The following is a 21,754-nucleotide window of genomic DNA, read 5'->3' as shown; positions in this document are numbered from 1 at the left end:
AGAGAGAGAGAGAGAGAGAGAGAGAGAGAGAGAGAGAGAGAGAGTTGTACAGATGGACCCGATGCAATGACTGACTGGCACGCAGACACACACTTTTTGTTTGCTGCACATAATCTGCCCAATGACGCGTGACAGCCCACGTCCCCTCCCTTTAACTCTTGCCGGTCTGGGAGATCCCTCCGGCGCCACAAGCCTGGTTTTTCTGGCCTGACCGAGCTAGACAGATCCTAAGCTCCTTCCCGAAGTGGCAAAGCCTCCCCCAGAGCATCCAGGCCTGCCTCCTCCTGCAGCTGGGTCCCTCTGGGACTCCTGGGTTGGCAAAATCCGTTTCTGGCTCAGGAAGGAAGGTGTCAGAAGGAGCAGAACGGCTCTTTTCCGTTTTGCTGGGCACTCAAAGGACCTAGAACAAGAGTTGAATTGGCTATGTTGCCAGCGCGTGAACTACTTGCATATGTCCCTAGAGTTTGAGTGGTATGTCCCCGCTCCCCCAAAAGGAGGGCGGGAAATTGCCCCGCGGGATTCTTTGGCCATTGAGTGCTGCTGATCTGTGAAGCTAGTGGCCTAGGAGGTGACAAACAGACTTCCTTAAAATGCATTCGTGCTACCTAGCAGAGACTCCCATGTAAATACTGGCGACAGGGGGTATGATTTGGTGGGAACTCGGCTAGCCATCTCCCATCCAATGGGATGGGGTAAGAAGATAAGTCTGGAATGCTTCCAGACACCTAAAGGGCTGTTTTTAGGTCCCAGGACAAAGGGTCTGTGCGCGGGTATGGGCTAGGAGGGCGTTGCTGGGAAAAGCCTAGGTCATTGGACTCAGGTGTTAAAGCTTTTTACCTTCTGTGCTCTCTCTGTATTTTGTGGTTCCCAAGGGGGTCCCGTAATGGCGGCCAGGATTCTAAGACCTCAGAATACAGAAAGGATGGTTCAAAGTTAAAAAAATTACTGAGAAGGACTCTCATGAGCCTTTCAGATCCAGCCGTTGATGGAGGAGTGGACGGAATCACAGGAGTGAAACTGTCTCGGGAGTCTCGTTTGTGCGCTAAGCCACTTAGAGGCTTGTCCTTTGGAGCGGCAGCTGATGCTAATGACTTGAGGTCTTTGACAGCCAGAGAGTTTTCTCCTTCTGCGGGGGCCACAAAACAATGACGCTAGGGGCTCTCGGGTTGTTTTTCTCTGGTAGGCTTTCTATTCCTAAGGAAAGAAAGGCCTTTGAGTGGCGCAGGCAATCCCTCAATTCCGACCCCCACTCTCCCGGAATTCAATTGAGCAATAGGTCAGGTTGAGTATAAATCCAATTGTATAGTTTACTCGCTAAAGGGCAGGAGTCAGGGCCAGAATTTAAGGAGGAGACGATATCTGTCCTTGCCTCTCAGAGTGAGCATAGGAGGGTTGGCAAAGAGCAGCTGACAGTATAATCCTTACAGAGCTCTGAGACTCCTGTCTGGAAGCCTAGAGGCCAGCAAGACATCAAATGTACCTTGCAAACTTTAGATGCTTCAGTACAGGGGAATGCCAGGGCCAAGAAGTGGGAGTGGGTGGGTAGGGGAGTGGGGGGGGGTAATGGGGGACTTTGGGGATAGCAATGTAAATGTAAATGAGGAAAATACCTAATAAAAAATTTAAAAATGTACCTTGCAGGTACCTGCTACCAGGGAAGAATGGGCGATGGGGAAATGTGGGGAATTTCCTAGAAGTTAATTTTTTGGCTTCTTTTTTTTTTTTTCCTTCTTTTTCTTCTTCTGGTCACCTCCCCAGAGAGTTGCCAGTCCTGATCAGATATAATTCCTGCCTAAAATCAGCTGGGCCTGGGGGCATCACAGACTGGGAGAAAAAGTCAAAATCCTTACCTGACTTCCGGGTTGACTGCTGACCTTTCAAAGAAAAGTCTGCAGCTCCCCTTCAAGCTAAAGTGTTCTTTCTCCCTTGCAAGTTTGTGCAGCTTAAAATAGCCAGGCAAAGGAGTTCAGATGAACGGCAAACTTCAGTTACCTCTAGGCAAGAGTCCGCAGCTGTTTTTAAACACCAATTTTCTTATGACTCTATTGGTTCTTCCCCCCCTCCTGAACCCTCTGCCTGCTCTTCCTCCTCTTCTTGCTTCCCTCCTCTTCCTCACTCTTCTCCTGTTCCCTTTCTCTCTCACACACAGCAGCCCCATATTGATTCTTTGGAGGGCGAATTGGAGAGTTAGAAATGTTGAAAGAGTTGTCTCAAACCTGGAACAATAAGCATCTGGGTAGAAGAATAGAGGTGAGATATTCTAAGTGAATTAAGAGAAGGAAGGACAAGAAAGACCAGAAGTTGTAAACAATAGGGAAGCATGATAGAAAATCAGTTCTAGGGCTAGAGATATGGCCCAGCCCCCCAAAGGCTAGGCTCACAACATAAAATATAAGCAAAGGAGCTCTGAGAGAGCTGTGGTGGTGTAGAATCCAAGGCCTGATTTGAATGATGTAAAAGGATTAAGGGGAGGCCTGTTAGGGACCCTAGTTGCATTCATGAGTTGAGGAAAAGAGGAACACAGGGCTCTGTGTCTGCTTTGGTTATCATTTAGAAAACATGTAGCTTGTTTTTCTCAGAAAACATCATCAGCTCATGTATTTTAACAATCTTTGTACATCCTGTAAATACCAAAGCACTCACCCCATTGCAGAAGGTAGGAGTCTAGAAAACTAATCCTAAATGGAGGGTGCTTTTCTTGTGTCGGACTTTTCTTCACCTACTATTGTGTCCTCTCTCTCTCTCTCTCTCTCTCTCTCTCTCTCTCTCTCTCTCTCTCTCTCTCTCTCTCTCTCTCTCTCTCTCTCTCTCTCTCTCATTTTTTTCAGGACAGGATTTCCTCTGTGTAGACCAGGCTGGCTTCGAACTCAGAAATCTGCCTGCCTCTGCCTCCCAAGTGCTGGGATTAAAGGTATGCGCCACCACTGCCTGGCTTCTCCTTTCAAGGACTAGATTCTTGTTTCTTTCTACCTTGTGTGAAATAAGAATGTTTCTTGAATTTCAGATGGGAGTTCATGAACTTGGCTTTCAGGTCTAAATCTAGAGGGAACCTAGAATTCACTACATCAGGAAGAAGGGGGCTTTCCTTCCTCATGTTCCCTGCCACCAAGCAAGTAGCCCTCCAGCCCAAAGGAGACATATATTGTAATCAACCTATGTTTTATTCAATGTTTCCCACCCTCTAAGTAAATTTCCCTTCCTGATCTTAAAGTATCTAAGTGTTAAATCCCTCATATTTTATGGATCTCATTGTTTGAAGATCATCACCAAACAAAGAGTGTGCTGAAATTCTTACTTCCAGAGGTCTCCGGTATTTTAAGTGGTGCACATTTTATTTGGTTATATAAATGCTCAAAATGACTATCGTTCATAGAGTATTAATCAAATCCATAGATAACTTTTTTTTCTAGCAGTGGTATGGGTTAAGATAGTGCACATGCTATTTTGAAATCAACTGCTGGATTTTACCGATGCTAACATGAAGAGTTGAGACCGTTATTCAGCCTCAGCCGGCACTATAAAAATACACTTCACCCAATAGTTTTAGGCAGTCACATAGAACAATGGATTTATGAATGTATTTGGAGCTCTTTCCTTGGGATTTATTTCCAATTAAATGACTAGAAGTACAACCATAATGAGTAAGAAGAGACACTCTGCTCTGGTTTAGCAAAGGATCTTGAAGCTGTAGCAACCCTCCTCCATCACAGACAGACAAACAAACAACCTCCCCCCTCCCCCAACCCTTAGATAGAGGATAGCAGTGCTGCTTTGGAAGAGAAGGCTGAAGAGAAGCTGATGAGGGATTATGGGTGTGGTTCTTTTTATGACCTAAGAGAAGAGGCAAAGAAAGGATAAGGAAGGAAATTTGGTTCCTAGTGGGTCTCTCCCTAAGGATTAAGAAGCAGGGCCTCAAAAAGCTGAGCTACTGTACCAGGAGAAAAACAATGGCATCTCTGGGAAGAACTCGCTTAAGGAATTATCCCTGTCCTAACACATTATTTTTCTGTGTCTGCCTACGATCTTGGTTTATATCTCTTATTTGATGGCCAAAGCAATCTACTAACACAGTCTCGGTGATCAAGAGTCCGGCAATTAACAGTGAACAGAAATTACTCTGAGATAATACGGGAGAATTGTTCTCTATGGGAGGCCATTCACAGCTCTTCCCAAGTTCCCACAAAAAGAGGTTGTCAGAGATAGAGAGAGCAAGAGAAACTTCCAGGTAGAGTATGATACTAAACTTATCCCTTGGAATAAGGAACTTCCTAAGGGAAAGAATTGACTCATGATCCGTACTTAGAAGCAGAAATACTTGTTAGTGTTTAATCTCAAGTGCTGGGACTAAAGCTGTGTGCCACCACTGCCCAGCTCGATGGGAGATTTTTAATTTCTTATTTCCCTTTTTATTTTATTGGGGGTGTGATGGTAGTAAGGGCACGAGACAGGGTTTCTCTGTAGCTCTGGCTATCTTGGAAGTCATTCTGTAGACCTACCTGGTTTCAAATTCAGAGATCCACATGCCTTTACCTCCTGAGAGCTGGTTTTTGTTTTAATATTCATTTTAAGATGTATTATTTACTTAATGGATATGAGTTCTCTATCTGCATGCACACCTGTACACCAGAAGAGGGCATCTAATCCCATTATAGATGGTTGTGAGCCACCATGTAGTTTCTGGGAATTGAACTCAGGACCTCTGGAAGAGCAGCCAATGAAGGCTCTTAGCCACTGAGACATTTTTTTTCTTTTATTCTGAGAATAATACTTGGTGGGTTTAAAGAGAGTATGGGAGATGAAACTGAGTATTTGTTTTATATCTTGGTGAGGACAAAGGTTCACCAAGATTGAGAGTACATTTTGTGCTTTACACACATAAGGTCAGTTTGGGTCTATCCTTCTCTTGTTAGTTGGTTCACTGGGTGGTTATCTAAAAGAAAAAGTGCTTCTTGGCCTGGTCTCGGGAAAACCAGAAACCCATGGGATGTACAATTTTACAGCCTGTCAGGAGGAAGTCCATAATCCTGACTCTTTCCTCACCTATGTCTATAAGGACAAATAAGGACGAAAGGAAAGAAGGGGAAAAGGAAAAACAAAGGAAGAGGAAAAAGACCTTTTCCTTTATTGTTTCCCTCAGCTGTCTTTCCTGCTGCCGTAACTGTGTAACTGTAGACGCTGCCAATGTTGGTGTCATTGTTACTACAATCTGCCTTTCTAAAGTCTGTGTCTTCTTCTGAGGGATTCTGAGTTCCAATTACACCTTCCCTGAAGTTCACCTGAGACCTAGCTGGCCTTTAAAATCACATGTGATGCATGTTCAACTATGGCAGCCTTTCATCGATTTGAGTGGCAGGTTTAAGTGGCAGGTTTGAGTGGCAGGTTTGAGGGGTGGCATATTGGCCCAAATGGCTTCTGACTGTGAGCTCTAGAAAGGCCAGCTCTGAAATGGTACACTACTGATCTGAAAACCAATGCTTCACCCTCACCTGGGTGAGAAGGGTGTGTGGACCAAGTTTAGTATATTGACCCTTAGATGTTGCCAGACTTTGTACAACTCCCTAGATGAACGTCTAGAAATCTGACAAGGAACAGTTAGCTTTCTGCCAAGTCTGTAGACTCTTCAGCTCTTCCCAGACTCTGATACCACTGGTCCCCAACAGACCCATAGGAGGTGAGCAGAGCAGAAGGGCATCAGATCCTGGAGAACTGTTCAGCCCTCCTCATCACCATCAGGCAGACTGGGATCATGGGATGCTTAGCATTCAAGAGAGACTTTTTCAGGAGGCTGACTTAAATTTGGAGAATGTCACCAAGTTGAGAGGTTCAATAAGCAACTTCTACACAAAGCCAGGAGAAAGACCTTCTCCTGCACTCAATGCCTGAGGTCCACCACTCATGTCAAGCTGTAATGAACTCTAGAGTTTCAAAAGGAGGCACTTATTGGCACATAGGCAGGCTCATTCCCTGGTGCCTAACTCTACCCAACCTTTTGAGCAGATGAGCACATACCCTGCAGGAAATCCTGTTCCTGGGAGTGAGCAGCAGAAGCACTTCTTCTCTTAGGGAAGGAGTCTAGCTAGACTGCTCACATGCTCAAGCCTTTCTAATGGCGAGACTCTCTTGAGAAGTTGGGGGATGGGGACTGATACCCACAGTCAATAGTGGTGAGATCCACATTGCTTTGCAAGAGTTTTAGAAATCCCCCTGAACTCTAACTCACACCGTTGCTCAGATTGCTAACAGAACTGTTGGTGTACCAGCCACTGTCTTTCATTACTTCAGTGCAAATGGACAACAGGAGGTACACAAACTAGTGTAACACCACTGGAGGGTGTTTTCTCAAATGGTCTGTGCAAAGCCTGGGACTTTCGACAGATTTTCCAAAGGACTGAAGCCACCAGCTGATGTGGTTTTCAAGGTGAATTCTTGGAAGAGTATTCCAATTTAATACCCTTAAAAACTCAAAGATGTAAAGTTTGTCACAAGTCCTAGTGACATCATAGGTGTTACAGACCACAGTCAAAGAACTTTATGAGGTGGAGGAAATACTAGACAGTACGGTCTGACATGTATGTTCTTTTGAACATACCAGATGAGCCACCATACATTTTAACAAGAACTCAGTTTTAAAGAATGAACGGTACTAGAAATTGCCAAATGGATCTTTTAAAATATTCCTAAGAATAAACATAATTGACTATAATGACTATGATAGAGTGATATCCTAGGCCTCAAATTCAATGTAGGCCAAAACGGCCATGGACTTCATTCATGGTGTCTCTACCCCCAACCCTCTCTGCATCCCCCATTTCTCTCTGGGTAGCTATAACATTTTTAATTCAATTTAAATTTAAATTCAAATATCAAGGACTACATACAGGGGAATCTTCAATTAAAGGTCAAATTCACCTTAGGATCTGTCCATATCAGCCAGGCATGGTGGCAAATGGATCTTTGTTTCCCTGACATTTGAAGTGCCATCTTCCATTAAAAAAATAAATATATAAAATAAAATAACTAAATAAACACTTCTTAACCCTTTCTCTGTTTGCTTATACATTTCAGGGGTGTAAAAGATGCTGAGATCAGCAATTAAAAAGATGACTTTCTGTCTTTTCCTTGGCTACATGCCTATATTGAACTCAATGCTCCTTGCTGCATGTCTTCATGTTACACTGATTTGAGAACACATGTTAGGAGAAACTATATGATAAAGCCTTTGGCCCCAGAGAGAGGCAGAACAGTGGAGTTAAGAAGGATATAAATTCTCAATATAATTTTACTGTGAGGTGTCCATGTCTGAGCAGACGCCCCCTCGGCATCATAGATCCCTGGGTTTAATCTGTGGTCCTAGCATGTTGTTTGCACCCAGGGAGGTTTCCCCTGAACCTGTGGAGAAAGCATGTCCATCCTCACTACAGCAGATTCCATCTCCTCCCTAAACTCATTGGGTTTAGAACCGAATCTGAGCTCCGCCTAGTTTGGGAGGCAAGGCAAAGCATGGTCCTTCTGGGTCAGGGAACTTCCTGCTTCTCAGGTGACAGAGCTAAGAGTCTTTCTGAGAAGTTCAAATGGGAGAGCACCCAACTGTATCTCCCAGGCTTGCAAGGGGCAAGGGCTCTATTAATTCGCCAGAATGCAGAGTTGTTGACTGAGAAACACGGCACCCACAGCGAGTGGGGGAGGGGGCATCTTTAGAGATGCACCCGAGGAACCTTGAACTTAGAGCAGGGACAGGTCAACCGGTTTGTTTGGTGCTCCCGTTAAAGCAGAGGCTCAGTGAAGTTCTAAGGTCTGTCACTTTCCCCAGGCTTCCCAACCTTCCAAATGCCTCCTCTCAAACCCTTTTGCTAGGTGCTCGGTGACCCCTGTAGAAAGGGGTGTCCAGGGTGAAACCTGCTCTAACAGAAACACTTCTCTCACCTGCATCGCTCCCCACCTGCTCCTGCCCATGACCTAGCCCTGGCTGGTCGCCCAGCTTTTGCGAGTGCCTCTGTGTTAGCACTCTCACTGGCTGGGCAGCCAGTGACCTAGCTCAACCTCCGTTTTCCTGCGGTTGAACTAGCTGGCAAGAGCTGCCACAGGGAGCACAATAAGGACTCCATGAGGGGACCAGGGAGAGCAAGTTTTGGAAAGCTAGTTGCTGGGCAGATGGTAAGGGATTACTTCCAAGAGCCAGGGCTAGTTTCAGTTCAGTCTTTGACATCCTGGGGAGGTCTCAATGCCTTCATTAATAAACAAGTCTCCTTAGTTAGAAGCCTAGAGCCCCGACTCAAGAAAAACCAGCACCAGGCGCACAGGCAGGCGTACTGCCCCAACCAGAGGAGATACACTGGGTTTAGCTCCTGCTCTAGGAGCATGCGTCATGTGTTCAGCCTCATCTGTGAATGCAAGGCAATATAGGAGCCCTTTTATGAAGTTACTGCGACTGCGCACAGAAATAGGTACTACAGGGCAAATAAATACTCATGCCAGTGATGTCCATGGCATCACTTTGTTTCCTAATTGGGAAAGCTGGGAAGTGTATCGCTCAATGAAGAGGGTTCAATGAAGGCTGAGGACTTCTGGTTGGAGGCACTGGGAGATATAGTAGGCAAAACCTGTTAAGGGTTCTATCTATCGAAGATACTGGCTGCCTCTCCACGCAAGGGCCCTCAAGAGTTTGCAGGAGGGCAGGATAGATGGATAAAGGAAATGGACATGATTTCCTCCCCCTCCCCCATTCCTATTGGGAAGCACTGCTTCGAGCCTGGGAGGTGCTACAGATCACAGTGCCACGTTAGATTCAGGAGAGGGATTGTCAGAGGTAAGACATCTCAGAAAGATGGGGAACTTGTAGATGTGTTTACTGGTTAACTCAGGTTTTAGAGTCAAAACTGAGGCCTGTAACCAGTTGCCACTGTTCACAAGTCCGCGAGCCCTGGCTGGAAGGAAGTGTCTAGCCTTCCCATCCCCGCCCCCCTACATACCGGGAGCAAGCAGCTGAGACTATAGCAGCAGCCCCAGAGCCCTCAGGCACAGAGCACTGCTAATTTTCCTAGGGATAGTTCGCAAGCCACGCCCTAAGCTCCTATGCTGTTTGGGCGACAGACAGGGCTAAGTTCTCCCTAGCCCTCAACCTCTATTTACCCCTTCCTCCTCCCCAGTGCTGGTACCTACTACTAGCCTAGCAGCTGCTTCCTCCTATCGCACACACTCTCCGCAGCCAGAATTACTTACGTTTGCCCTAAGCTATGATCTTCAGCTATCTGAAATCTCCAGCCCAGTCTCTGAATCCAGAAACATTTGTGGATCCCCAAATTCCTCCTTCTAAAGGATAATGGAGACAGTAGTCAAGTGTTCTATTTTTGGCATGCTGAATACGTGTACGTTTGAGCTCTGAGTCTTCAATTAGCTAGCTAGGTGTCTGAGAGAACCTCTTAACCTCTCTGAACTTCCAATACAGCAAGAGCAGGCTTGTGTTGGGATCCCAGCTCTGTCACATGCTGTGGTTAGGCAGCTTCTCGGTGCTGCTGTTTCCTGTGAAGGAAGAGTACATCTAATGGAAAAAAAAATCCACGTGTCAGCATAAGAATTAAGTGTGGTAGAACATTTGGCCTAGACTTAGGAAAAGGCCAGAAGTTAGCTGTCCAAAGCATCTAAACGCTTCTGTTTGACATGCTCAGTTTTGAGTCTTACCTCAATTACTAAATGTTTTCTCCTCTCTAGAAGGAAACAAGATGTAAAGGTACCTACTGGAATGTGGGGCAGCAGTGTGCTTCAGAGATGTAGAGAAAATTTTTGGTAGAAAACTGTGGCCTTTTTGGAAGCTGCCCCAGCCTTCCAAAAAGTTTCTAGGGTCAGGATAAAATATGAAATGCAGGATAAAGGGACTTTGGGACAAGAAAGAGGGCTGGAAGTTTCTTAAAATGGAAAAATGGAATTTCCATGGTCGGGAAAACAAGGACTATACCTGAAGTAGAAAGAGAGCCAGCATTGAGATTGGTTAGCCTGTCTTAATGCCAGGCTTTCAAGGGGCAGTGTATGTAAGGGACAAGTCTGTGTGCCCTTGGGGAGTGTGTGTGTGTGTGTGTGTGTGTGTGTGTGTGTGGTGACAGTGCTTTAAAACAACATCTACAGGCAAGGGGTGGGTGTGGGTACACACTTCAGCAGCAGAGGCAGAATACACCTGACTTAAGAAAAGCAAAACTCAGGAAAGATAAAGAAAAGATGAACAGTAAAGGGTATGTGTTAAGGTGAGTTTGTCTTCCAGCAGAGGCTTGCACTGTGTGTATCCCTCAAGAACTGAATTTAAATCTCCGTCCAAACAGTGTTGCATTCCCAGATATCCCTTAAACTCCCTTCCAGCTCAACCCCCTTCAAAGTGATAAGCACACCTAGCTCTCCATATTTGTCATTTTCCTCTCTCCTTCAAGATTAGTGTCTGTCCTCTGGCTTTGGCTTCCCCTTTTGTTCCTCACCGATAATAGGATAACCAGCAATGAAGCCTCGCTCAGCAAGACAGACAGGAAAACAGGGCCTCCAACAGCCTTTAAGAGCACGTCCTTCTGCTTGTCACCCTGGGGTGAGACTGTGCTGAAGCAGCATCCGCAACCTGGGGTCTTTCATAAACTTCTGGCTCTCGGTGCAGGCTCCACGCAGATCCTGACTAAAAAATGCTGTTAGCAGAAAGGCGAATCAAATCAAATCAGACCAATTCCTTAGTGTTTGACCCCAGGGGCAGAGGAGACACTGGTGAGAAGGAGCCACAACTTGGAAAAAGATTTATTTTTCCTGGCCGTAAATCTCACCCTCTTGTTCCTCTGCCCAACCAAGCATGGTAAAGTCCTTTTCCATAAAGTATTCAGCATTAGAGCCACAAAGCTCCCCCAATCAGCAGCCATCTGCTTCTACCATAACTGCTGCTACCGAACCAGGGAAAGCAGCCGCAGAGAAAGGGCACCGCTGCTAGGCTCCTGGACAAATGAGCCTGAATAGCTCTGGTTTTCCTTGTGTATCTGTATCTATAGAGACAGGAGAAGAAAGGCCGCATTATATTGATACAACAATTGTAAAACAAAACACGGAAGAGCCATCTAAAGGGCAATATCGCATGCATCAGGGGTCCCCAGATAAAAGGGGAGCTAACAGATTTATAGAAACCTTTAATTGGTTTTCAATTGAAAGCTAAAGAGGCTGGAGCGAAGCCGTGAAGAGCCGCAAAGTGCTCTCTCGTTTAGCCCGTCTGGAGGCGTGAACGATTTCATGGAAGGAGAAAGGGGGCTTGCCTCTTGGGCTTGGGAGCCAGGGACTGATTTTAGATTTTCTCAATCTCTCGATTGAGAATCAGCTGATTCAAAGATAACTTTCTAGCTCCTCGCTGAAAAAATATTTTCAACAGGGGAGTCTCTAAACCCCAGCCCACTAGCCAGAATTCAGAAAGAATGGTGAAGCCCGCCCTCACTAGCCGCTCTCCAAGTGCAGACTCAAACTAGAGAAGGGGTCTTTTCAGTACTCAGGCAGGGAGTGGTGCTAGCCCATGTATTTGAGGCCGGCTAGAGTATTTCGCGCCCAGGAAGCCGCTACTCTCCCTCCACCCCCTTTTGCAGCGCCCACCCACACAGCAACCCTGGACGTCGGTCCGTCTGTTCTTAAAGCTAATTTATTGGTCCAACCCTCCATTATCATTTTCAGCTTCCTAATTAATCAAAGATAAAAGGCAATGGCGCAAATTACGATTATGAGGGAACTGGAAGACGGTTTTGAATAAAATAGGAGAACTGGAATATGATTAATTGAACGACATGATAGTGAAATCTCAAGTGCGAGCAACAAGCCCCAAAGGGGCAAACCCTGATTCTTGCAAGGGGACAACGCCTACGTGAGGTCACGTGGGTTGAAGCACAGAAGGAAAAGAACTGGGTTCCAACTCCAGCTCCCAACCTAGCCCAGCGTTCTGTTCCCCCAACTGCTCCCCACCCCCACCGCAGTGCCGCCGTTCCTGTCCAATCTCTGGGCTCCTGGCTAGGGTTACTCCGCAGTAATTAACCTGCACCCCACTTTCCCGTTTATCCCCTCACTTCTTTTCTCCACTCTCATATCCCTTTACTTTTGCCAAGGTTTCGTGAATTCTCGGGAAAGCACGTCCAGTCGGTCAAGAGACCGCTCCTGTAAAGAATAAAGTGAGCCCCTGTCCGCCTGTACTTTTTCAGAGGGAGGGATTAAGGGGCAGACACCGGGCGGGCTCGCAGTTTGCACTTGCTGGTCGCTGTGATTAATGTTTCCGAGGGGATTTACTCTGAGAGCTTATGGAACCTGCTCCGGCCGGAGGGCACTGTGGGCACGCGCTGGGACACTTGGGGATTAAAGGGGACGTCAGATGGGCTCGCAGGGGCCAGGCCATCGTGGCCTATAGCGTCTTTTCTCTATCCCCAACCTCAGCTTCTATAGAAACAGAGAGGACTGGTCTCGGAGGTTGACTTTCCGTCTTAGGAATGTCTTCTTTAAGGGAGGAGTGTATGGAATGTCCCGAGTGCTTTGGGAGGAAGGAGCTCAGGAGAAAGCGACTGAACTTCCCGTCACTTATTCTGGCTAGCAATGTGAACCCAGAGCTTCACATTCTGAGGCTGCGCCGCTCCTCACCAAAACACTCACTCCCTGATCAAATACACCCCTTCCTCCCACCCACCCACCCCCATCGCGGTCTGAGGAAAACCCCAACTTCCCGGGGTTGTCGTACTCCGGGCTGATGGCTAGACTCACCGCCCAGGGAGGCATCCTACAGAGCAACAAGTCTGGGCAGGAAACCCATCCATCGCCCTCCATAGCATCTCCCAGGGGCAGACAAACTCCTCCTAAGTCTTTGTACGGACTCTAAGAATAGGAGAAATTACCGAAATGCAAGGGCGGAGTAGAAAAGAGAACTAGGCTGGCGGGGGAAGGAGGGGAGAGAGAGAGAGAGAGAGAGAGAGAGAGAGAGAGAGAGAGAGAGAGAGAAGGTAGGAGAGGGGAGGGGAGAGGGGGGAAAGAAGATCAGAGGAGAGGAGAAGAGAGGAGAGGAAGGGAAAGGGGAGGGAAGGGGAGGAGAAGGGAAAGGAAGGGAGGAAGGGAAAGGGGAGATAAGGGGAGAGGAAAGGAGAGAAGAGAGGAGGGGAGAGGAGAGGAGGGGAGAGGAGAGGAGGGGAGAGGAGAGGAGGGGAGGAAATGGAAGGCAAGTGAGAGCAGAAGAAAAACGAGGAAGTGGGCTGTTAAGCTTGTGGTGGTCATTACCACTCTCGGACGGAAGGGGGCGTCCTTCCGGTCGAAGCAGCTTTCCTCTGAGCTGGGGTGCGGCGCCCAGACACAGCCTGCCTCCAGTGCCAGGTTCTAGCAGCTGGGCGCCCTCTCCTGGCGGCTGCGCAGCCACTGTTGGTTGTCCCACGGGTGGTCCAGCCCCAGCCCCGCCCTCGACGCGCTGGAGGAGGGGTGGGGGAAAGGAAGGTCAAGGGAGAGTGCGGGTGGTCGCCTGCTGGCAAGCTCGGGCTCCGATTCCCGTGAGCATCCCCTGCTTCCTACCTGCGGAATGTGGGGCGCTCAATCCGGGAGAGCCGACCTCTGAAGTCCCTCGCTCCGAAACCGCGGTCCGGCCGGTATCCCAGCCTAGGCTTTCCGATCCGTACTGGGCTCTTCTGCAGCAGCTGGGAGGGAGGGAGCGGCTGCCGGCTGCTGCGGGGCGGCGTCTGGGGGACCGCAAACAGAGCGCAAGGAACCGCCATCTGGAGCCCGGCGGCGGGCGGGGCGCGGGTGATAGGGACTGGCCCTGCCTGGGGAACCCTAGGCTGAGGGCAGTGGCTTGCGCGTGGGAGCAGCGCCTAGTGGCAGCGAAGCCTTTTGGTCTCAGAGTAGCGGTTATGGGAGGAGGAGTGTGAGGAAGGTAGGAGTCTAGGGAGGATCTGAGGTCTGCTCTCCCCAGGAAGCCTAGATTGGGGTACCCTCTGTGGGTAGATGTGGTAGAAGCGTAGGGGACAATCTAGCATATCTTGAACTCCTCAGTTCTCCCTCTGGAGTGGAAACCCTCAACCCACCTGGTCTCTAGTTCCCTGCGCTTCCCACAGAGTTCACCCTACTTCGGGAAACATTCTTACCCCCAAACTTCATCCATAACTTGACACACACTTTGGACAAGGTATCTCCCTTGAGGAAAACACTTTTCAGTTTCTTGCTGATGGAGACAGCGAGAAGAATCCGGGGGCCACCGAAGCGTGCGAAGCTCATTCGTGTTCATTTAACATGGGGTGAGGTGGGGTGAGACGTGTGGAGTCTCCCCTCCCCTTATTTAATTTCAGATATCTCATGTGCTTGCGATTTGTTCTATACACGTCTAAGCGGTTTCTCTAGTGATGGCAGCCGAGAGACCGAGAGCAAACTCAGGGAAGTAGAAAAGAGGCTACTTTTTTTGTGTGTGTGGGAGGTCAGGGGACATATTTATTGAGCTCAAGTTTCTTCAGTTTCTAGCTGACATCCTCAGCTTTATAGTCTTAAGGGCAACATAATGGGAGTTAATTGGGCTCATGGACAGTATAGACGGTAGCCTGAATAAAAAACGACATAAAGGGAAGACAGACCCACTCGTACTGCAAGGCATTAACGGATACCCCCACCCCCAGCTGTCCCGTGTCCGGCAGAATGGCATTATGTAAAAGACCTGGCATGTCACCCAGTGGCACATCTGGTAGGTGTAGATGGCATTCATTAGCACGGGGCTCCCACTCTGCGGCACGCCAAAGCTCTGACAGAGATGCCCGCTGCCAATCATTCATTCGCTGCCAATCCCAAAGCGCGGCCGGGTGGGATGGCTCCCTTCCACACTGCCATCAGGGCTGGAGGAAACAATGTGTTGAGACACGAAAAGATGAAAGCGGAGCTGAGGATGCTAGGCACCCAGCAGATGTATCCCGTGAGGAGATAACCAGGGGAAGGGTCCTTTAGTCCGAAAGCATATGCAGGATCGCAGGAGGGAGGCTGGGGCAGGGGTATCCCTGCTGTTGAACCCTGGAGAGACTGAGGGACCCTTGAGAAAACCTGGCGGTTGAGGTTGCTTCTCTGAAAACACACAGAGACCCATATTCCAAACTTCACTGCAAGACTTCCTTCTCTGTAGTTTGTCTTGTACCTTGATCTATCTAGAAGCCCGACTAGGTCTGAAAAGATCAACTTCTCTACCTTGGAGGTGGCCTTTGAGTATCCTGACAGAGAGCCTTCCTGTTATGAAATTTGCTTCATCGTCAGCCTAGCGCTTAGTATGTGGAAGGGGGTTGTGTATCTGTGGGGGGAGGATGCAGGGTTAACTTTACTGTAGTGAATCAAAGGCCTTGCTCCAGTTCCTAGACTTTAGCCAAAGACAGAGCTGAACAAAAGAAGGAAACTATTTAAAAGGAAGAGGAAAACTAAACACAACCTGGGCAAAGATCGTCTTGGTGGTTGGGCTGAAGACTAGGGTCTTTCTTTTGATGTGCACATTTAATAAACATTATTTTATTCGTCTGGTATTTAATACAGTTAATAACCAAAACAGGAATTTGTTAAAGAGTGTGGCACTCCACATAAAGTTCAGCCGAACAGCATTCTTATTTTATTTTTATTTGTAATACGTTGGCTCTTGTTCACAATATAACGAGTGTACATGCATATTATTATCTACAAAACTATGCTTTAAAAATATATGCTATAAGCATTTGGGACATACTAATGCTTCAAATTTACTACGAATTTATAAGAAATTGAAATTTAATTGGGCAGTGTACTGGCTGGTTTTGTGTGTCAACTTGACATAAGCTGGAGTTATCACAAGGAAAGGAGTCTCTCTTGAGGAAATGCCTCCATGAGATCTAGCTTTAAGGTATTTGCTCAATTAGTGATCCAGCGTGGGAGGGCCCATTGTGGGTGATGCCATCCCTAGGCTGGTAGTCTGGGGTTCTATAAAAAAGCAAGCTGAGCAAGCTGGGGGAGGCAAGCCAGTAAGTAGCACCCCTCCATGGCCTCTGCATCAGCTCCTGCTTTCTGACCTGCATAGGTTCCAGTCCTGATTTCCTCTGGTGATGAACAGCAATGTGGAAGTGTAAGCTGAATAAACCCTTTCCTCCCCAATTGCTTCTTGGTTTGTGCAGGAATAGAAACCCTAAGATAGGCAGCTTATTTACTTCTTTGCTGTATAGAAACATTATTTAACAACTGTGTATGTGTTGGCTCATGATCACCATAATACTGCTATAACTCCAGGTGTCAAATTATTATTTTAATGTTAAAGAAAGGGATGAGCAAAGAGATGTGGCTGTTTCTTTTCATCTGTGAAAGAAGTACTTTAAGGTTCATGACTTAGCTCTGAGTCACATGGCCATAGATACCACCAAAGAGGTCTGAGGAAACTAGTCTTCAAAGTTAAAAGAAAAAAGGCTGATAAAGGTTTTGACAGCGGGTGATGGGCTACAAAGAGAACTCTTAAAAATAGAAGGATAAAAAAAAAAAAGAGTTCATGTTAGCACCAAGCAAAACTACGTTATCCAGATTTATAGGTGAAATCCTAAATAAAATGATTTAAAATTTAGATGATTAGATTATTTTATTTTGCATGTGATTATTTGTCTGCACATGCGTATGTGCACCACAGGCATAGTTGGTGCCCTCTGAGGTCAGAAGAGGGTGTCAGTAACCCGATCACAAAAGAACTCACACAATATGTACTCACTGATAAGTGGATATTAGCCCAGAAACTTAAAATACCCAAGATATAAGATACAATTTGCTAAACACATGAAACTCAAGAAGAATGAAGACCAAAGTGTGGACACTTTGCCCCTTCTTAGAATTGGGAACAAAACACCCATGGAAGGAGTTACAGAGACAAAGTTTGGAGTTGAGACGAAAGGATGGACCATCTAAAGACTGCCATATCTGGGGATCCATCCCATAATCAGCTTCCAAACGCTGACACCATTGCATACACTAGCAAGATTTTGCTGAAAGGACCCAGATATAGCTGTCTCTTGTGAGACTATGCCGGGGCCTAGCAAACACAGAAGTGGATGCCCACAGTCAGCTATTGGATGTATCACAGGGCTCCCAATGGAGGATCTAGAGAAAGTACCCAAGGATCTAAAGGGATCTGCAACCCTATAGGTGGAACAACAATATGAACTAACCAGTACCCACCAGAGCTCGTGTCTCTAGCTGCATATGTATCAGAAGATGGCCGAGTGGGCCATCANTGGAAAGAGAGGCCCATTGGTCTTGCAAACTTTATATGCCTCAGTACAGGGGAACGCCAGGGCCAAGAAGTGGGAGTGGGTGGGGGAGCATGTGGGGTACTTTTGGGATAGCATTGGAAATGTAAATGAAGAAAATACCTAATTAAAAAAAAAAAGAAGAGGGTGTCAGATCCCCTAGAACTGGAATTACAGGCTGAACTACCACCTACGTAGTGGGAATTGACCCTTGGTTCCCTGCAAGAGTAACTAGTTCTGTTAGCTTCAGAACCATCTCTCCCGTCCAAATAAAAGGGTTTTTTTTTTGTGTGTGTTTTGTTTTTTTAAAGATCCTTTTGTTTTTAGTATAGTCCTTGAAGGAATAGTATATCACACAGCAAGCTCTAAGGCAGTATGGCCTGTGTAGGAAGATCCTGTCTCAAAACAACAACCAAACAAATGAGTAGCCAAAAAATAAAGAAGGAAACAAATAAATAAATAAAAAAGAAACACACACACACACAAATCCCAAAACCAACCTAACAAAAAAAACCCAATGCCACCCCCACCCCAAAATAAACACTAGCCTTTATAATACCAGCCTGTAATCTGTAAACTTCTTAGCACTTGGTAGAGGATGAAGAATCATGAGTTCAAGGCCAGCCAAGGTTGTATAGTAAGAAATTATCTATCTATCTACCTATCTATCCACTTATCTATCTATCCTTCCTATGTATGTATAATGTACGTATGTATGTATGTATGTATGTATGTATGTATCATCTACTTCTCCACCTGCACGTAATCTTAACTTGTATTTAGAATTTTCTTTGTGAATTTCATCAGAGTCAGGGCTAACAAAGTGTTAGAAGTGCAAGAAAACAAACAGGCCACGATATCTAAGGTTGGAATATAATTTGTCCCTTCTGAAGCTCACGTAGATTTCTAATGTAATGATATTGAGTGACAGGGACTTTAAAGAGGTAACTAGATCTCGGAGCTCCATAGTCATGAACGGATTGATCATGCTTTAGTGACCTGAGCTCTTAACTACTGTTTCAAAGCAAGCCAAGCCAACCCCCACCCCCCGCTGAGGATCAATTTTGGTTTCTTTTCCCGTTGTTATCATAAAATATTCTGACAAGCTGGGCCGTGGTTGGTGGTGCCTTTAATCCCAGCACTTGGGAGGCAGAGGCAGGCGGATTTCTGAGTTCGAGGCCAGCCTGCTCTACAAAGTGAGTTCCAGGACAACCAGGGCTATACAGAGAAACCCTGTCTTGAAAAAAACAACCAAAACCCAAAACCCCCAAACAAACAAACAAACAAACAAACAAACAATCCTGACAGTAACAACCCTGGGAAGAAAGGGTTTATCTCAGATCACAGTTCAAGGCTAAAGTCCACTGTGCCAGGGAAGTCAAGAAAGACAGGGGTTGAGGCTTCTGGTCCTGAACCACTCACAATCAGAAAGCAGAGAGCAACAGATGGGATGAAGGCTTGTGCTTATCTGGCTTTCTCCTTTTTGTACAGCCCAGGACCCAAGCCAAGGGAATGGTGCTACCCACTTTTACTGTGGGTCTTTCCACTTTAATGAGCCTGATCAACATAATCCTTTACAAAAATACCCAGGCCAGATAATCCCTTACAAGTATGCCTAGGTGGCTGTAGAAGAGGCAAGCACTTTACTGATTGCAACTTTCCAGCCCCAAGTATTCCAGTTTTTTGTCTCCCCCGCTCCCAAATTCAAGTTTAAAGAATCATTTCTGAGTCATTTGGCTGAAGGACTGCTCCAGCTCTCAAGAAGTCTTGGGAGGCCTTGCAAGACAAGATCAGGAAGATTGGAAGGCACACCTTTATTGCTTTCCTTTCTTTGGGTATCCCTGGTGCCTCTCATCCTTTGTGGCTTCCTGTGGTAGGACCAGGTTTGCTGTATTTGGTTAGTCAGTTGCTGACTCTTTTTCTTAAGACCAGCCAGATTTCAGATGATCACTCCTTAACAAATCAGTCATAGGGCAAGGGGAAGACTTCCCATGACTTCCTCTGAATTCCAGGATGAAGAACGTCCTCTTCCCAACTTCCTATTCATAACCTTCCCTCCTGAATCCACATTCACACAGAGACAAGAGAGAAAGAACACAGTGGTGGAGAAACACTGTAAACTTGCACAAAAACCACAGCTTGTTGAGCACTCTAGATCTTACCACAAACAAACCTTCTGAAGGTACTGTAAAAGGCAAATGTAAGTGAGATCGGTTGACTTCTGAACAATGAAAGTGTAGAGAATTACACCAGAATGAGTGAAAGTTACCTATAAAACAGTGGGGAAATCCTGCTCATTGAGGTCACAGTCTACCAGGACTGGATACGTTCTCTGAACTTGGTGCAAACTAGAGGACTCCCTTTACCAGTAAGACTTCATCCTTTCAGCCTGGTGTGCAGTGAGTGGTGTCTGGACACCCTATGAGGGGAGAAGCAGAGAACTCGGAAGCACACACTTATAACAATGACCTCAACCCACACACCACACAAAACAACAATCATTTGGATGATCAAGAAATGACCGTAAAAGCAAAGACCAAACGAGGAAATGTACACTCAACAAGATCTACGCAAATTCAATGAGGAGGGTGAGTGTGCAGTGTTTGCTCTAAGACTCTCCTGCTCCTGGTCTCTCCCAGGTCTGCAAAAGCACAAATAGCAAGACAGAGAGTACTTTAGATTGGCTGCCCATCTCAGCTACAGGACTTTCATTACAGAATGAGCAGACAGTGGTCTCTCCTCATGCTATCTTCAGCTGCCTGTGGGTAAGGCTAAGCTTCAGGGGAGTGGGGTGTGTGTGTGTGTGTGTGTGTGTAGGGGGGCATGGCTGTCTCCTTCCACCTAAATCCTATCTGTGTAATGGAGAGTCTATCTTGAGTATGGTATATTGAGACTATTGGGGCCTTCCCTTGCTCTTTGAAGGGCAGGATTACACACTATGAGAGGCAAGCTGAGAGGACTTCTGACCTTTGTCATTTCAAATACTTCTACCCAAGCCAGCCCTGAAGGTCTAGAGACTGGGTGCCACCCAGAGGAACTTGTCAACTTTTTCTTTCTTTTTAAATTTTTTATTCTTTTTCTTGTTTTATTAGATATTTTCTTTATTTACATTTCAAATGTTATCCACTTTCCTGGTTTCCCCTCCTAAAACCCCTTATCCCCCGTGCCCCCTGCTCACTAACTTTCCCACTCCTGCTTCCTGGTACTGGCATCCCCCTACACTGGGGCATCTAGCCTTCACAGGACCAATGGTCTCTCCTCTCACTGATGACTGACAAGGCAATCCTCTGCTACATATGCAGCTGGAATTTTGCCTAGGAAGAGAACCAGGTCATTTTCAGGCTCAAAGAAAACTCCCTTTCCCCAAATTCTACTGTTGTACAAAAGCAAGCATATTTCTCTGGAACTTTTTTTTTTTTTTGGTTTGTTTGTTTGTTTGTTAAATTGTCCTTTTTTAAAAATTAAATTATTTTACTTATTTATATCCCAAATGTTGCCTCCTTTTTGGTCCCCTCTCCATGAGTTTGTCACCACATCTTCCCTCCTCTTTGCTTCTGAGAGGGTGCTCTCCCACACACCCCCTCCCATCTCATCCTGCTATCATCCCCCTTCCCTGGAGCATCAAGTTTTTACAGGAGTAGGTGCATTCTTTCCCACTTAGATCAGATAAGGCAGTCCTCTGCTACATATGTAGCAGGGGCCAAGGACCAGCTCATGTATATTCTTTGGTTGGTGGCTTAGCTCAGAAGGGTCGGGATTAATTGTTCTTATGTGTTGCAATCCCCTCTAGCTCCTTTAGTTCTTCTTCGAACTCTTTCATAGGGGTCCCGACCTCAGTCCATTGTTAGCTGTAAGTATCTGCATCTGTCCCAGTCAGCCTCTGGTAGAGCATCTCAGTAGACAGCCATGCTAGGCTTCTGTCTGCAAGAACAACATTGCATCTGTAATAATGTTGGGTTTTGGTGTCTGTGCATAGGATGGATCCCAAGTTGGGCCAATCTCTTGATAGCCTTTCCTTCATTCTCTGTTCCATTATTGTCCTCGCATTTCCTATAGACATAAAGAATTCTGGGTCAAGAATTTTGAAGGTAGATGGGTAGCTCCATGCCTAAAATGGGGGCCACTTCTATCTACTGGAGGTGGTCTCTTTAGGTCCTATCTCCCCACTGTTAGGCATTTTAGCCAATGTCACCCCCATTAGGTCCTGGAGATCTCTCACATCCCTGGTGTCTAGGACCTTCTAGAGGTTTCCCTGTCCCCCATCCCAAACTACTGCATATTTGTATTCTTTTTCCTAAACTATTATTATTTTCTTTTTTTATTAGATATTTTCTTCATTTACATTTCAAATGCTATCCAGAAAGTCCCCTATACCCTACCCACCCCCTGTTCCTCAAGCATATTTCTATTCATTCTCCTGGCCCTCTGGGTTTCTCTACTGTCTCCCCTCCCCATATCTGATCTTGCCTCCCTTTTTCTATTCCCTTCCCTTCTCCCACCCAGGCTCCTCCTTCCCT

The 21,754-nt window shown here is 46.4% G+C and overlaps 1 protein-coding gene across 2 annotated transcripts in view; it reads right to left on the bottom strand.

Moving 5' to 3' along the window:
- Window positions 1–13,296, bottom strand: part of Prdm8 (PR/SET domain 8) — a 19,818-nt gene extending 6,522 nt beyond the window's left edge. For both annotated transcript variants that reach the window (XM_029476978.1, XM_021163180.2), the window contains exon 1: window positions 13,249–13,296. The gene's annotated coding sequence lies outside the window, so the exon portion shown is untranslated. The remainder of the gene's footprint in view (window positions 1–13,248) is intronic.
- Between the last annotated feature and the right edge of the window lie 8,458 nt (window positions 13,297–21,754).

The sequence above is a fragment of the Mus caroli genome, chromosome 5 (genome assembly GCF_900094665.2).
Source record: "Mus caroli chromosome 5, CAROLI_EIJ_v1.1, whole genome shotgun sequence".
NCBI lineage: Eukaryota > Metazoa > Chordata > Mammalia > Rodentia > Muridae > Mus > Mus caroli.
Note: the sequence above shows the minus strand (reverse complement) of the source record. Positions and strands in the feature narration are given on the sequence as shown.